The sequence below is a fragment of the Dama dama genome, chromosome 5 (genome assembly GCF_033118175.1).
Source record: "Dama dama isolate Ldn47 chromosome 5, ASM3311817v1, whole genome shotgun sequence".
Taxonomy (NCBI): Eukaryota; Metazoa; Chordata; class Mammalia; order Artiodactyla; family Cervidae; genus Dama; species Dama dama.
The window spans coordinates 53,817,686-53,824,251 of NC_083685.1; the positions used below are offsets into that span (position 1 = coordinate 53,817,686).

Here is a 6,566-nt window from a genome sequence, read left to right on the forward strand (position 1 = left end):
AGTGGGATGATTGGGCCAAATGGTATGAACATTTTTTTTTCTTATTATTAGTTTTAAATTTTTTATTTTGTCTTGGGATATAGCTGATTAACAATGTTGTGGTAGTTTCAGGTGAATAGTGAAGGGACTCAGCCATATATATACATGTATCCATTCTCCCCCAAACTCCCCTCCCATCCAGCCTGCCACATAACACTGAGCAAAATTTCATGTGCTATTCAGTAGGTCCTTGTTGGTTATCCATTTTAAATATAGCCGTGTATACATGACCATCTCCAACTCCCTAACTATCCTTTCCTCCCAACCTTCCCCCCAGGCAACCATAAGTGGTGTGAACATTTTAATTCCCCCTAATCCACATGTATTAAGATGAGTATGGATGGATTGTAACTGGTAATTTTGACTGCATAACCAGAGACACATAGCCTGCAGTGTGATTTACGCCAACCCACACGTCAGTCCTCAAAATGCTCCACAACCTCATAAGGGGCTGAACACACTAGATGTGGGCCATTAAACAGAGCACAACTGAATGTCAAGTCATGCCTTTTTTCCTTCCTAACTCCCCCTAACAACGTTAATGCGTTGATAGTAAAGACGTAAGTAGCCACCTTCTCTCTTTGAATAAAATGCTCAGGAGAGATATAACAGTGAGTCTGCAAACCTTGAAACCTAATAAACAAGAATTATCCGTTACTGAGAAATCTGAGTGAGGCCAAGCTCTGAACTATATCAGGCACTAATATAATAAAAGGATAAGGTGGGAGCACACATCGAATGGAAACTAAATCACACAAAGTACTAGGGAAACTGTGATAATGAAGAATAAAATCGAGGCTAAAAACCTGCGACATTTTATAGAATATCATTACTTTAAAACACACATGAAAAAGAAATGTCGAGGTTATTGTTATTGAAGAGCACAATGAGAGTGAAACCACTTTGTCCATAGTTTTTAGTTAAGCAGTTAGTAATAAAAAAAAGTGCTTTGGAAGGAGTAGTGATAGATTTTAAAAAAGATGGAAGGCCGTGGGAAAAAAAGACTAAATCTAGTTTCCAGCAGGCAAGGTGAGATGAAGATTGGTTAGTCTTTTTGGCTAATCTCATTAGGAGGAAAGAACCAATTCTGGAAGTTCCGTAATTTCCCTTGACCATCTGGGGTAATAAAACACTATTTACTGCCAGGAGCCCAACGCCACTGGTGGACGCTGAGATCACGCCTCTAAGAGTGACGACGTGCAAATCACAGAATCAGGGCACGGTCAGCTCTGCTTCCCTTGGCGACTCACTCTATGGACCGATTAGAGAGCAGTCTCTTCAGTTATGCAGCAACCCCCAAGGAACGTCCAACTCAGCATTGCACTGTGTTGGCCAGCTCAGAGGCTGGGTGGCAGCCTGCCTCCATCTCAGGCAACACCATCAGCTCTGGCTCAGGGCACTGGTTTCTTGGTTGGATCTCAAACTACTTTCAAGGGACATTATATGTCAAAGGCAACATGATGCTACATAATTCCACTTCAAGGAGACGGGCAGTTTAGACGTTCCAAGGGGCCTTCTCAAATTTAAAACAGTCAGCACAGAAAAGTTGTATTCCCTCTCTGAACTCATACGATGTAAGAGAAACCACTGAGTTGAATAGCAAAAAAAAATCATAGGGCTTGAAAAAATGGTATTTTCCTGAGAGCAAATGCTATTGTCAGGGCTACGGTGGGAGACTAGGATGTGAGGCAGTACCAAGGTGGCAGAGAGGAGCCAGAGAGCCCCTGATCAAGCTCAAGATGCTGGGCAGGGTCTAAAGTGGCCCGACATCATCAAGTCCTGATGACAAACACAGACAGTCTCTGGAGAAAAGTAACCTCAACTTAGACTTTCTACTTTTTCACAGTTAACATCAATCAAATCTGAACTTCACCATGAGTAAGAAGCAGAAATAACAAACAACAGAGTTAGACAACAAGTACTTCATATATTGGATTAAAAAATAAGTAAGGAATGGTTAAAAAATAAAAAAGTGAAATCCCCAAATAAGCAAGCATAGGAGATAAAAAATGATCAGGGGATTGAAAAATGGAACTGTTGGAGAGAAGATGAACTACTGAAATAAAAGTACTCTGCTGGGTCACGAAGATCCCCTGGAGGAGGAAATGGCAACCCACTCCAATATTCTTGCCTGGAGAGTCCCATGGACAGAATTATCGCCTGGCAGGCTACAGTCCATAGGGTCTCAAAGAGTTGGACATGGTTGCGTGGCTGAGGACGCACACACCGACAAAGACAGAATAAGTAAACAGAACAATGGATCAGAAGAAATTACTGACAATGCAGCACAGAAGCCTGGAGACAGAAAATACGCAAAAGAAGTTATGAGACGTGGAAGACAAAGAATAAGATGGTCTAATGTATGTCTAATGAAAGCCTCAAAATGAAAAACTGGATAGAAAAGAGGCTATATTTAAAGGTACAATGTCTGAGGATTTTCTAAAAGTGCTTAAAAATTCCAGAGATACAGGAAGGACACTTTAAAAAGAAGGATTCAAGAGTTCATAGTTCAAAAAATGTCTTACCCCCTGCATAGTCGCACATTTTAAAGAAAAGGTGGTGCACCTTAGGTCAGCATTTACTAAACGCCCTGGGTCAGGAAGTGGTCTAAGCACTAATTTGCCAGAGTAGTTCATTATAATTAAGGTGTTCCTCTCTTTACACCTTGTAATTGTTGGCCCTAAATTTTGCCTAATTTTTTTTTCTTGAATCATATCCGAAAGGTAAGGTAATATACTGCTATTTTAAGATATCCTATTGTTCATATAAAGCTTTTGATAAAGAGGAGAATCTTTTTACAAAACCAAATATTAAGAAATTGTGATTTTTTTCACACTCCACATTTTCTAGAAACAGGATGTAAATACATATTGTGAAAACAGCTATTTTTACATTGCTGTTAACATAAACTTCAAAATAATACCTAAACACCTGCTCAGGCCCTTAAAATTAGAAGGATGTGGGCTGGTGAGAGAAACGGCTGAATAGTCAGTCAGTACTGATGATCTCCCAAGCGCTTTTTAAACTTGACGGCAGCTCCTTTCTCCTCTGCCTGAGGCCCTTTGTAAGCACATTTTAAAGACAAGCAACAGAAGGAGGAACAAATAACCTTTACATTCCTCTCTTCCTCTGTACCTAATCTTCACCTCTTCCTTTAGTAGTCAAAGAAATGAGGGAGGGAAAAAAACCTCTCCTTTTCCTCAGCTCCCACCCCTGCCGTCAGAGCTCCCAGGTCTCAGGAAGAAGATAGAAGACCAGGGCCTATGAAGGCTCCCCTGGTGGTCCAGTGGTTAAGAAGCAGTCTTCTAATGCAGGGGTTACAGGTTTGATCCCTGGTCAGGGTACTAAGATTCCACATGCTGCGGGGCAACCAAGTCCGTGTGCCAAAACTAGAGAAGCCTGCGTAACAAAGACCCAGCACGGCCAGAAAAAAGAGAAGAAAGACTTCTTGGCCTTCTTTCCTTTCCCTGTTCTCCATATATCTTTGCATACCTTTGAATATCACAGAACACAGGGCCCAGAGCCCAGAATTTAAGAAGAAAATCTACCTATATAAAAGGCATAAATGTATTTAAAAAAAAACACGTATGAGTCACAACAGTAAGCATACATTTGATGGTGTTGCTCTTAGGCTCTTTATCAGAGCATCAACAAAAATAATTTGGTTTGCCAACATGAAATTTATAGTTTAATCCCATGCAAGAAAGAAACCCAAGATATCACAACCACTGATGTAGGTGTCAAAATTAAGCAGAGATGAAGGGAATACACTGTCCAGTTGAAGGCTCTTAGAGCCAGAATGGGTTATTCAATTTGACAATAATATGGGATTAGGTGTCTCAACCATTCAGATTCCCCAGTTGGGTCTTTCTAGCTATCCAGCCATGATGATGGTGACAGAAGCAAGTAATTCTAGTTGGTAATCAAGAATAACAAGGGGACAGATGATTGAAAATAGATCACTGAAAAATCATTCTATTTGGTTTTAGAATGAAGTTGTGATTCATTTGGCAAATTTGTTCTCATTATTCCAGGAGTAAGCAGTTCAGTCACGTGCAGAGAAATCAAAGACACTGGTCAGTATTCAATTTCTCTCTTTAATACCATAAAGTAAATAATTCACATTAAGGTAATTAGGAGCACAATGCTTTACTTGCTTTTTTGTGGATGAGCTTTGATACTGGAAAAGAGCCCAGAGAAGCAGTCTGCCTGATGAATACATCTCTGGTTCTTTAAAACAGAATGTGCGCACATGCTCAGTTGTGTCAGATTCTTTCGTGATCGCACGGACTGTAGCCCAACAGGTTTCTCTCTCCATGGGATTTCCCAGGCAAGAATACTGGAGTGGGTTGCCATTTCCTACTCTATGGGATCTTCCTGACCCAGGGATCAAACTCGTGTCTCCTGCATCTCCTTCATTGGCAGGTGGATTCTTTACCACTAGCGCCACAAAAGCCCTGCTGGACAGTCAATGAGCAGCTACAGCCCTCCACCCTGACTCTTCACATGCTCCCTTCTCTGTTGACCCGCCTCGCTGCCTCCCAGGGGATCTCCCTGTGTCCTGATAACTTCTCACCACTAAAACATGCATCGAACCCCCTCAGCAGAGCCCAGGTGTTCCGGCATATGCCCTCTTCTGCTTCACAAACAAATCTGGCAAGACCCCAACACACCACTCTAGGCATCCTTTCTGCCAACAAGACCAAAAATCCCTTTGCTCTGAAAGCAGGGAGCATGAAGACTCAGCTTCACTGTGCAGGCCATAATAACTCCAAATAACTCCAAGTGATTCCTCCTAATTAAACCTGACATCACCTACCCTTTGGCACAACTGAAATAGTTAACTTTAAGCAACAACAGGAAGCCATGGCAGTAATTCCATGAACCACCAGATGAAACAACTCTGTGCACAAAATCAAAGGTATATCTCATCAACAAATTGTGTACACATGACTGGTATTCTGATCTTGATATGCCAAATGAAGGTATTCCTATTAAGACGAATGAACATCTATTTTTCTACATATGGAAGAGGTGATCCTACTGAAAACTTTAATAACAGGCTTCTTATTATAAAATTACTACATATTCACTGTAAATGTTTGAGAAATATACAAAAGAGGAATAAAGGGAAAAAAAGAAGCAGAGGGAAGAGAAGGAGGAGGAAAACTCTTAACCTAACCATCCACAGACAATACTGTGAATAGTTTGGTGGCTTTTAAAAATTGAGAATATGACATACTTTCTGATTTTTAGTCTGCCTTTTCCCACAAGATATGCTGCTAACATATTCTGGTCAGTACATAATCCTTTCAAAGCTCTGAGAGCAACAGGAGACAACATTCTGCCCTTACACTGGATCTAGTGGTTCGTTCTGCTCTCTCCACTTTAAACCCAGCATCTTCCTCTGGCTAGTGTCTGCTCCACAGGTTCCATTCCTTCTGAGTTACCCTCTTTGTCACCAGAGCTCTCTTGGCCACCAACAAACCAGCCAGAGCACCACACATTTAGCCAAATAACTTATTCCTTAGCCTCCTCACCTGTATTCTATGACCCTTTGATCCTTTTCTGGATCAAACTTCAAACTTCAACATCAAACTTCAATGACTTGGGTTTTGCATCAGTTCCACAAAGTCTAAATATACAAGGTTTAAAAAGCTGACCGATCAATCATAAATGGAGAGGTCTACTGTTGATCTGTTTTAACCATATAGTCATATGTTTAAAACTTAACAAAATGTGCTTCATCAGAAGATTAATGGTTTTATCCCAAGGCCCAAATCCTGTAGTTCTTTTTTGAATTCGTCCTAGTTGCAGTTTGATATTCTCTGCAGTAATTTTTTCCTAAGGTAAAAGTTTCTGTTGAGGATCATCAACTATTCATTAAGAATTTCAGTTGAAATTTTAGATTTATCTGTATCAGCAAAGTAATTTGAAAAGCTGAGGTAATTTGCCTGGAAATCTGAGATTTAAAGAATCTGGCTATTTTGGGAAAGTTTACAAGTTAAAAAAACATCATCTTTTACCTGTGTATTCACATCTTAGAATGAAATACACAATTTTAGCATCTTTAGTGTTCATATTTTTGGTTTCTAGTATTCTCTGTCAATTCTTTTAGGTTTCAAAGAAGAAAAGTATTTGATGAAAATTAAAATTTTATAACAAAACTTATTTAATATTACAAAACTCTGAATATATGCTTTCTATGTGAAGAAGTAGCTGCATCTTAAGTGAGTTATTTGACTGTAAGATGACAAAAGAAATAATCTAGACATAAAATCTTATTGAAGCTTCTATTGTATTATACATTATTTCAAAATGTATGATATCATACATTATTTCAAAATGTATGATATCATACATTATTTCAAAATGTATGATATCATACATTATTTCAAAATGTATGATATCATACATTTTTTTGAGTGATGTTGATATTTATCGACATCAATGCAAAACAAGCTAAGTTGCTATTTAACAAGAACAAATATTGGTGCAGTTTCCTTCCTGGAGAGGGTAGGCACTCA

General features: G+C 39.4%; 1 protein-coding gene across 1 annotated transcript in view; it reads right to left on the minus strand.

Annotated features, from left to right (window-relative positions):
* The window catches only part of RNF150 (ring finger protein 150), a 268,182-nt gene that overhangs the window by 187,375 nt on the left and 74,241 nt on the right, over nucleotides 1–6,566 (minus strand). The window lies entirely within an intron of this gene.